Source organism: Grammomys surdaster, unplaced genomic scaffold, assembly GCF_004785775.1.
Source record: "Grammomys surdaster isolate TR1022 unplaced genomic scaffold, NIH_TR_1.0 126048, whole genome shotgun sequence".
Classification (NCBI taxonomy): domain Eukaryota; kingdom Metazoa; phylum Chordata; class Mammalia; order Rodentia; family Muridae; genus Grammomys; species Grammomys surdaster.
Genome location: NW_021620860.1, coordinates 2434242 through 2445882, shown reverse-complemented (window position 1 = coordinate 2445882; position 11641 = coordinate 2434242).

Sequence of the window (11641 nt, the reverse complement as noted above, 5' to 3'; positions counted from 1 at the left end):
GGAAGGAAGGAAGGAAGGAAGGAAGGAAGGAAGGAAGGAAGGAAGGAGAAAGTGTTAATGAGATACTTAATAGACTGACTCAGTATGTATTGTATATTTACAGTCAAATTCTCACTAGCCCCATTTCAGATGCTTGCCACTCACACATGACTTAATGCCTATTGTATTGGGCAGCACAGTTGTGGGTACTCAACCTGCCCTGTTTTCCTCCGAAAATCCTACACATGCTTTTTAGAAACACAGACGCAATCCTGAAAGAGGTGGGCCTTTAATATGTCTGGAATACTTGCCAACACTTTACACATTCATTTAATCTCTCAGACTCTCTGTGAGGTGGACCCCAACCTGTTTTATATATGCAAAAACAGGCACATAGAGAGTCCATGACTGCCCAAGACCTGTGTGCAGCTAATAATTGGTGGTGCTGGAGTTGGGACCCAATGGTTTTTGTTTTTCTCCTCGAGAACACTACAACAGCTTCCTTCATGATTCTGCCAGTTTGGTTTATTCTAATCAAACTGTGTGTCAGCTCCTCAAAATGTTTGCATTATGAAAAAAAAAAAAACCCAAAAGTCTTCCTTGTGCCAAAACAAGATTGATTCATAACCATCTAAGGCTGTCTGTCAGCTGCTTACCCTGTAACATAAATTCTCCAGTCTAACTCGCTTACTGTCTAGCCCTTACAGATTGCTAATTTGCTCAGGAATTAGTGCTTCAGTGGCCTCCTCATCCTTCTTTGTGAAATGTATGCCCCTCCCTTCCTCACCTTGCCAGGAAGAGTCCTCACTGAGGAACTCCACCTAGCACTCGCTGTTTCCCAGTAGCCCCAGAATTCTGCTGATTGATGTAGACTTGTTCTTATGTTTTGCAATTGAATATTAGGGGTTTTGTTTTGTCCATAGATCTTTGCAGGATGAACACTAGCAAGAGCTGGCTTGCTTTACTCACTGTATAGACCAGCCTGGCATGGAACTTTCAGCAGTTTTCCCCCTCAACCTCACAGTTGGTTAATTTTCCTATTTTATTTTCCTTTTGGCCTCTTTTCTATCTTTCTTTTTAAGACAGGGCTCACTGTGTAGCCCTAGCTAACATGGAATTAACTCTGAAAACTGGTTGGCTCTTAACTCTCAAAGATCTGCCTATCTTCCCAAGTGCTAGAATTAAAGTCATAAACCACCATGTTGTGTTCTGTCTCTTTAAGACAGGGTCTCATACTGAGGCCTCATCCTCCAACGCTGGGATTACAGACTTAAGCCACCACACCTTGCTCTCTGGCCTTTTCGTTTTCTTTCTGATTCATTTACTTTTCAAAGAGCTCACTCACTAGTTCTTTTATTGCTTTCAGTACCAGGCCCTGAACAAAGTACATCTCGGTGGCTATTGAGCCAACTATCAATGGGCAAAGAGAGAATGTCTTCAGTCTGTGTTGTCTTTCCTGTACAAGATCTGTGTCTCACAGAAAAACTGTGAACCTAACACCATAGACAATCTTTTATTAAATCACAGGATTAAAAATGACAATGCACAAGGGCTGGGGTCTAGGCTTAGGAGTAGAGGGCTTTCCTGCCATGCTTTAAAACAACTTCGATCAGTAATTTTGAACTTTCTGAGAAGGAAGAGACTAACTGCATTTAGCCCCACCCCGATCCCATAACAGGAGAGTTCAGTCTATCAAGACATTTCCTACCTGGGACTGGGTACTCTCTAACATAAAGTCTACCAGAGTTTCTCTCAAACAACTGAAATGAAGAACTCCAGGGTACCTGAAATTCTCCATGGTGCTTCTGACAAGATAGGAAAGCCAGTGATGTCACAAGATCATCAGTCTTTACCAGGTTTCTAGGTATCTGTTTACTAAGCCCTTGAAGATGTGCAAATTTAAAAAAAAAATCCTCTTCTAGTCTATAAGCATCTATAAAAATTTGGGAGTAGGGGGAACGGGAGAGATGGCTCAGTGATTAAGAGCACTGGCTGCTCTTCCAGAGGACTTAGGTTCAAATCCCAGCACCCACTTGGTAGTTCACAACTGTTAACTCTTGTTCCAGAGAATCTGACACCTTCAAACAGACATACGTGCAGTCAAAACTCCAATGTAGCCGGGCGGTGGTGGCGCACGCCTTTAATCCCAGCACTTGGGAGGCAGAGGCAGGTAGATTTCTGAGTTCGAGGCCAGCCTGGTCTACAGAGTGAGTTCCAGGACAGCCAGGGCTACACAGAGAAACTCTGTCTCAAAAAACCAAAAACAAAACAAAAAAAAAACCCAACTCCATTGTACATAAACATAATTTTTAAATGGCAAGATGGCTCAGTGGGTAAAGGCACTTGCATCCACACCGCGCAGTCTGAGCTCAGTCCCCAGAACCCACGGTAGAGAAAAGAACAGACTCCTACAGGTTGTTCTTGCTCTCCACTTATCCTGTGTCACAAATACAAAACCTACATCCACAATGGCTGGGCCAGGAGTGTATGAGAAAGAAAAATGTAAACAAGTTAAGAAGGCCATGTATGCCGGGCAGTGGTGGCACACGCCTTTAATCCCAGTACTCGGGAGGCAGAGCCAGGCGGATTTCTGAGTTCAAGGTCAGCCTGGTCTACAGAGTGAGTTCCAGGACAGCCCGGACTACACAAAGAAACCCTATCTCGAAAAACCAAAAAAAAAAAAAAAAGAAAAAGGCCATTTATTGGAAGCTCATACCTATAATCCAACTACTTAGAAGGCTGAGACTGGAGGATTGCTACAAGTTTGAAGCCAGCCTGGGCTTAGTGAGCTTGAGCTATCTTCCAAAACGAAAACAGCAACAATAACGAAACAAACACCCTAGCATGTTGCCTGCATCTGCCAGGTGTGACCCTGCAATTGTAACAACAGCACTGGGAAAGTGAAACAGTAGTAGCAGAAGTTCACAGTCATCTTCTGCTACATAGAGAGTTTGAGACCAGCCTGGGCTACATGAAACCCTGTCTCAAGAAGAAGAAGAGTATAGACAGGTATAGTGCCTTATACCTTTAATCTTAGAAGGCAGGTGAATCTCTGGAAGTTCAAGGTCATCCTGGTCTACAGAGTGAGTTCCAGCACAGCCAGGGCTACATAGAGAAACCCTGTATCTAAAACCCCAAAATAAAAGAATACATAAAATTTTAAAAGGCTAAGAAAATAGGCCGGGGATATAGCTGAGTGGTACAGTGCTTGCTTGCCCAGAGCTCACAAGGAGAGATAATTTCAATGTCGTCTCTAAGAATAAGACATACACATTTCCTTCCTTAGTTTCACCATCCAAAAATGAGATATGTGCTGCAATTGTGGCTTGCGATTTTCTATGAAAAGTCTTACCATTTTCGTAATATGAGTGCGTAAAGGGCTAGCATAAAGGAGACAAAGGAAATGTAGATCACAGAAGATTCAAAGCAAAGATAGTATAGGAATTAGAGTACCGAGCCAAGGGCTAGCGAGATGGCTCAGCCTTAAAGGCTAGGCTCACAAACAAAAATATAAGAGTAGGGAGCCAAAGTATCCAGACGGGAGAGAACCCCTAAGCTATGGAACATGGAAAGAAGAAGAGAAGGATATCTGTAAAGAATATGGGAGAGCAGAACCAAACCCACAATGTTAGATCAAACAGAACATCATGACTCCTGACTTGGAAATTATGGCCTCAACATTGATTTCAAGGATGGAAATTATAACTCTGCTCCTGCTAAAATGAGTCTTACCTGTGGCATATGATGAAGGGGTTCCAAAAGCCAGAGATACAGAAAGTTGGAGCACAACCCATGGAGAGCACCTTTAATCCTTGCCTCTCTTCTGAAAGTTAAAATGGCTGTGGTGATGACAGTTGGAAATATAAATAATATTACCACTCTCCTGTGTTCTTCCCAAAATGGAAGGAGGTTAATTCAATGTGCCTTAAGAAGCACAGTATACTTGCAAGGCAGTAATCTCAGCACTCAGAAGGCAGAGGGTAAGGCAGAGGCAGGCGGATTTCTGAGTTCGAGGCTAGCCTGGTCTACAGAGTGAGTTCCAGGACAGCCCAGGCTACACAGAGAAACCCTGTCTCGAAAAACCAAAAAAAAAAAAAAAAGAAAAGAAAAGAAGGCAGAGGGTAGCTGATCTTTTTGACTTTAAGGCCATCTGACCTACTTAATGAATACTGGGCCCTTTCCCCACACAGAGATGTTTTTTATTGGCATTACCAAGATAGCTCAGCAGGTAAAGACACTCACTTGCTCAGAAGCCTGATAACTAGTTAGATCTCTAGAACCCATGTGGTAGAAGGAGAGAAGCAGCTCCTGCAAGCTGTCCTCTGACCACACACGTGCTTTAACAGCATGTTTATGCACAAATAATTATTAGAAAAAATATGCTAGTTGATACACACACATACTGTATTATACTGTAGAGGTGTTTTGGGTTTGGGGTTGGTTTATTTATTTTTGGTGTGTGTTTGGTTTTGGCTTTTTTAGACAGATTGTCTCTGTGTAATACTGACTGCCCTGGAAGATCAGGCTGTAGACCAGGCTGGCCTTGAGCTCACAAATCTGCCTGCTTCTGCCTCCTGAGTGCTGGGATCAAAGGTGTGCACTCAAGAAAAACTACTGCCCAGCTGATTTTTTTTTCAGTTATTTATTTTTTGTTCTATAGTGCTGAAGAGTCTAACCCAAGGACTTGTTCATAGTAGGCAAGCATTCTTCCTATGACTAACCTACACTCCAGCCTAGATTTCTTTGCTGAGAATGGTAATGAGACTCTGTAGATTCAAGTGAGGCCAAAGATTGGTCCTGTTTAGTTCAAAAGATTTCTGTTTCTTTTGGTATCTTTCCATCAGGAAATTGAAAGAGTCGTACATTCCCACCTGCCTGGCTTCCTTTTGAGTACCCCTACCCCCACTCTGTCACCTCTGCTCTCCTTCTCATAATCGTCACTTCCAGTTTATTTGTCACCCTGAATGTCTGGCAGCTACAGACAGACCAGCCCCTTCACTGGTGATCTTCAGATTAAGTTGGGCCTGCTCACCTCAGTTCTCTTGGGAACGGTGGACCACCAGGGCTTTGCAGACTGTATTAGGGAGTGAAGCCAACAGCTGCAGGCAAGAATGCAAATGTCTGTCTGCAGCGTGGGTTTCTGGAATGCTGCTGCAACACTTCTCATGGAATCCCAAGTCTTTAAAGGTTACAGCATTCTGGTGCTGGCCTGCTGCTGGCGTTGGGTTTCAACCACATTTGTGTAGACTTTAAAAAAAAAAAAAATCCAGCCAGGAGATGGCTCAGTGGGTGGAGGCCCTTGTCACTCAGGCCTGGCAATCTGAGTCCCACACCCCCAGAATCTATATAAGAGTGAAAGGAGAGAGCAAACGCCACAATCTTGTCATCTGACCACATGCATGACCTGGAACCTGCACCCACACACAAATCATCCGTGCACATAGATTCACGCATGAGCAAATAATAAATAGCAGGGAGGGGAGAAGAGCTGGGAAGAGAAGAGCGAGGGAAACCACCTCGGTCAAGATGTAAAATCAAAGCAAAGTTTAAAATAGTAATAATAATAATAACAATAATAATAACAATAAATGAGGACTAGAGAGATGGCTGGGAGGTTACACCACTTGTTGATCTTTTAGAAGATCCAGATTTGGTTCCCAGAACCCACATGGTGGCTACCAATCACCCATAACTCCAGTTCTAAAGAATCTAATTCCCTCTTCTTGCTTCTCTGTGGACTGAAGGTGAACCAGAGCCTTGGTGTAACCAAGACGATTAGACGCCTCTCCAGCATGACACTAGTTATCAGGCGTCATTCACCCTCCGCTCTTTTTCTGTTTGTTTCTTAAATCCCTGACAAAAGCATTGACATCAGAATTAGATCTTCCCCGGTACTTGATCTCAAACCTAGCAGAGAGAATAGCCCAGCCCTTGTCCAACTACCTGTTCAGGGTGCGGCAAGGGAAAAGGATCCAAGACACGAAGGTCTGCCAGTACCTGTAGAATCTCATCTCAGGGGGTGTGACTTTATAACAGCAATTTGCCTTGGAGTCTTAACCACATAAACAACCAAAGATGACAGTCCTCTATTGCCAGCCTCCCTAGAGTCAGTATTAGAGTTGAGATACTTAGAAAACATCAGAGACTGGGTATGGTGGCAAATACCTGTGATCACAGCACTAGAGAGGTAGGGGCATGGAGTTAAAGAGCTCAAGGTCATCTTCAACCACAGAGTGAGTCTGGGACAGCTTAGGTTACAGGAAACCTCTCTCAAAACAAAATGGAGCAACAGCTGGGAATTGGCTCTGTGATTCAACTGAAAGCTCCCGTGTTCCTAAGAAACAAAGACAGTAGAGGTGAACGGAGAGCATCTGGGCCACTTCCACTTTCAGATATTATACATTTTTCAGGAAAAGAGTCTTGGCACGGAACCAGCCCTTGAGAATCTTTTTAAGAAGTATAAATACAAGCTAAGATGGAGATGTAGCATCTCTCTATTCTGAACCAACTCAAAGAAACCAAAGAGACAAAAAAGCGACTGAACCTGCTCATTAGCCCTGAGAAGCCTGCACAGGCAGGTCTCTGGATATGGTCTATTTTAGTTCAAAGTGTGATCGCACTGTATAAAATACTCACTCACTGAGAACTGAGAGACAGCAAGAATACTGTAGGGACCTGACATCAGAAATTGGGGCAGGTCAAAAAGAAAAAAAAAAATCCTGACTCAAGAGACCAAGGACACAATTTGAGCCACTCAAGAGAGACTTATGTTGTTACCACCCCACACCTATGTTAGCTTAGAACTGACAGCCACAAATGTTCTGCAGTCTGCATCAGCCAACACTGGAGTGAATCCTGGCATGTCCCGTCCTAGTGTGTACCTGTGTTGAGAGATGCCCAAACATGTCATCTCTCTTTAACCCTGGGTCCCTTTGTTAACTGGTCATTGTTTTCTTATCCTAAAGCAAGAACAGCTCAGTAGATGCATGGGAGGTGACACAAAGCTTGACAGAAAATGCTAATGTGACCGTGACCGTCCGCCAGAAAAATTCATTTGTCAGCCCTGTCCCCTTCTACTTTTTCAAGGAATTAGAACATTGGAGTTCTAGTCAGGTTGGAGTCACACATGGATTCTGTAAGCTGCAATTCTAAAAGCAGGTGTACTTCATCCTTTTCCTTAAAAAGGAATTGGAAGGAGGGATAAAGCACACCGGAGACATGGCTTGCTGTTCTTGTCAAGGACCTAGCACCGTATCAGGCAGCTCACAACCATCTGTGACTTCAGCTCCAGGGGACTTCTGCTCTCTACAGGCAGTACAGTCACAAGCAGTTGTGCGCATGTGTGCACATGCACAGGCGCGTGTGTGCGCACGCACACACGCACTCACACACACACAAACTGGTGCGTGTACACACAGGAGGAATTCAGCACAGAGCATATTTGCCTAGCATGTATGAGGCCTTGGATTCCATCTACACATTTGTCAAAATGAACAAAAACAACCACTACTGTCAAACAACACAGACATGAAAATCAAGGAATTCAGATTCAAATTCGAGAAAACCTTCAAGTCTTTCCTTTTCATAACCAGCCTGTCCTCCTACTCTGTGGTGAAAGGGCCACAGAAACACAGGCTGCATCAGAATCTCGAGACTCTTAGGTTTTGTTTCATAGCCAAAATAAGCTGAAAACTAGTTTGTTTTGTTTTGTTTTGTTTTGTTTGTTTTTTGGGTTTTCTTTTTCTTTTTCTTCATTGTTGTCACTGGTTCTTCAAATAGAAGGGAAAGAAAACTAACACAGGACAAAGATTCAGCAATCTGCCAAAGTCAATTACAAGCAAAGGCCTAAAGCATAGTGAGAAGGGGTTCAGACCGCCACCCCCATCCACTGTCCAAAGATTTCTGCTGTCCTCTGTAACAGAGAACAGGTATCAGTGAAGCACCTATGCCCTGGGCTTTATAGGACACTCCTGACTGCAGATGTGGTCTCTCTCCCACTGTTGTCATAGGCCAGACCAATGTCTGGGAAATTCCAATAGTCTGGCGTTTGAGTTTAAGGAAAATGAAAAGGATCATATGCCTGGACTCAGGCACAGAGGGCACATGAATAGGTGGTGTCAAGGTCGGATAACAGGAAGGAGACAGGAAGATCTGATTGCTGGAATAGTCAGGCTGCTCAAATGAGGGTAACAGAATCCTCTGCTGCAGAACATCAGCTGATGCTGAGCAAGTGCTCCAGCTGAGCAGGCAGCAGGGCGCCTTCCTTGTTCCTTTCTCTCTCTCTCTCTCTCTCTCTCTCTCTCTCTCTCTCTCTCTCTCTCTCTCTCTCTCTCTCTCCCCCCCCCCCCTCACTTATTTGTGAGACAGAGTCTCACTACATACATAGCCCTAGCTGACTCAGAATTCACTGCGTAGACTAGGCTGGCCTCCTCATATCTCTGCCTTCTGGATGCAGTTATGACAGCTTGTGCGCCACCATCCCCAGCCTGGCGAGTTGTTTTTCAGTCCTCCTCTGGAATAACAATGTTCTAGTCTCTGGCAGGCTTCTCTCCTGGAGGTCTGACAAGTCCCAGAAGGCCAAACAATGGGGTAATCCATTAGGGAAGAGAAGGGATGACTTCATTAGAACAAAATATTCTCATTCAGCATTTGCAAAGGCCTCAAACTGCCTTCCAAAAGCGAATCTACCAGGAACAGCAAACCTAGCAAGAGAAACAGGTTTTCTACCCTGTATGGTTAATCCAAAGCTATTAGCCCTTACACAAACACTAACTGAAGAGCTGCAAATGAAGTATCCACTTTATTTAATAGTTGATCTGCCTCTTCACCCAATGATTAAAAATATATTCACACATTTTTCACAGTGTAAGGAGGACAGAGTGAAAATCCACAGAGCAGAAGTGTTGGTGGTTCTCACCATGGTTATGACTAAAGGCACGCTCTTATCAGCCAGTTCAGAGGCTTGCCAGGAAAAAAAAAAAAGATACCAAGTTAAACTGGATTTTTTTTTTTGATACCACATAACTCTTTATTTTCTAAACTGGATTTTTAAAAATTTATTTATTTATTTATTTTTTTTTTGGTTTTTCGAGACAGGGTTTCTCTGTGTAGCCCTGGCTGTCCTGGAACTCACTCTGTAGACCAGGCTGGCCTCGAACTCAGAAATCCACCTGCCTCTGCCTCCCAAGTGCTGGGATTAAAGGCGTGCGCCACCACTGCCCGGCCAATTTTTAATATTATATCTAATAGCTATCTAATATATGCAGCTGTTTTCCCTGGATGTATGCCTGTGTATCATGTGAGTGCCCAGTGCCTGCCAGAAGAGGTCACTGGATCCCCTAAGACATGGAGTTACAGAGAGTTGGGAGCTGCCATGTGGGTGCTTGGAATTGAAACTGGATCCTCTGAAAAAGCAGCCAATGCTCTTAATCAGTGAGCCATCTCTCAAGTCATAAATTCTAATTAAACAAGGACAGGATCATTTTAGCTCATTGTTGAAGGGTAAGCTCCCCACAGTGACAGTTACTTAAAGCAGCTGGTCATCCTGGGTCCTCCATCAGGAAGCAGAGGTCAGTGAATCCCCAGTATAGATGTTTGTTTTAGCATCAAATGCATCTCCAATATTTCATGTAAATCCTTATATTAAAAATGTGTGTGTTTGCAGGGTGGTGGTGTTAGATGCCTTTAATCCCAGCACTTGGAAGGCAGAGGCTAGTGGATCTCTGTGAGTTTGAAGCCAGTCTGGTCTACAGAGTGAGTTCCAGGATAGCTAGGGCTACACAGAGAAACTCTGTCTCAAAAAACTAGATAGATAGATAGATAGATAGATAGATAGATAGATAGATAGATAGATGATAGATAGATAGATAGATAATATAAAACCATATGCTTATATTAAAATGAGCACTTGCTGTTCTTTTTTTTTTTTTAAAGATTTATTTATTTATTTTATTATGAGTACACTGTAGCTGTCTTCAGACACACCAGAAGAGGGCATCCAATCTCTTTATGGATGGTTGTGAGCCACCATGTGGTTGCTGGGATTTGAACTCAGGACCTCTGGAAGAGCAGTCCGTGCTCTTAACCACTGAGCCATCTCTCCAGCCCCCGCACTTGCTGTTCTTAAAAAAAAAAAAAAAGTTAGTTTCCTAGACCCACATGGCAATTCACAACAACAGATTAACACTAATTCCGGGGGATCCAATGCTCTCTTTTGGCCTCCAAGGGCACTATTCACATGTGGTACACAGACATACATGTAGACACTCTTACATACACATAAAATAAAACTCTTCTTTAAAAACACATAAGGAGAGCTTATAATCATATTGACATTATAAATTTCTCATCTGAACCCTGGGCCTTGCATCTACATCACCATTGGATAATGATGGATTCGTAAGTAATGTCATCAATCCTGCTTTCAAACTGTGAAGACTGCGACCACTCTCATTTAAATGGCTTGGTTGATTTGTGTCTTTGTTCATTTATTTTTGAGAAAAGGTCTCACTATATCCCGGGCTGGGTTCAAACATGCAACTACATAGAACTACATAGAATGACCTTGAACTTCTGATTCTGGCTTCACCTTTGCAGTGCTGGGATCAGAGGCTGGTGTTCCCTGCTCCAACTTTATGTGACACTGAGACAGAGCCCAGGGCTATGTGTGCCTATTAATCAAACACACTGCCAACTGAGCTGCAACCTCAGCTCTTGAGCTGTTTGATTTAGAAGCCACTTTAAAATAGCTTGTGTTTGCACCAATCTTTTTTTCAGGGAGGGGGGAGAGTTGACTGGCATTCTCTCGTGTTTAGTTTTCAACATAGGAAACCCAAAAGAGATTCTATTTTGATTTTCCTATAGCCAGGTTGCTTAAGTTGATAGAAGACAGCATAGGGTAATCAATGCCTTAGTCACTGTTCTATTGATATGAAGAGACGCCATGACAAAGGTAACTCTTATAAAGGTAAGCATCTAACTAGGGGCTGGCTTACGGTTTCAGAGGTTTAGTCCATTATCATCATGACTGGGTATGTCAGGGCATGGTACGTTCTGCTGCATAGTCAGCAAGCAGAGGAAGAAAGAAACACTGCACCTCCAAGCCCACCCCCAGTGACATACTTCCTCCAACAAGGCCACGCCTCCTAATCCTCCTAATCCTTTCAAACAGTTCCACTCCCTGGTGACTAAGCACTCAAATGTATGAGCCTATGGGGGCCATCCTCATTCAAACCATCACAGTTAATTTCAACTGACTCCATAAAAATCACCTTGTCACCCAAGTTGTGGTGGCACAACCCTTTAATCCCAGCACTTGGGAGGCAGAAGCAGGCAGATCTCTGTGAGTTTGAGGCCTGCCTGGTCTATAGAGCAGGTTCCAGGACAGCCAGGGTTCCACAGAGAAACCCTGTCTGAAAAAAAAAAAACACAAAAATAAAACAAAAATAAAACCAAAATTAGCTTGTCTCATCAAATATTTCAGATACTTTACATATGATATCTGAAATTAGATACTTGTGTGCAGAATAGAGTAGCAAGCAATCTGTGTTTTGTGAGAAGTTACTTTGAGAGTGATATTGGCAAGATTATGACAGGTGGCAGCCAAGAGTTGACATACCACACAGAGAAATCAGTAATGGTTTCTATTTCTCTCTCTTGCCTC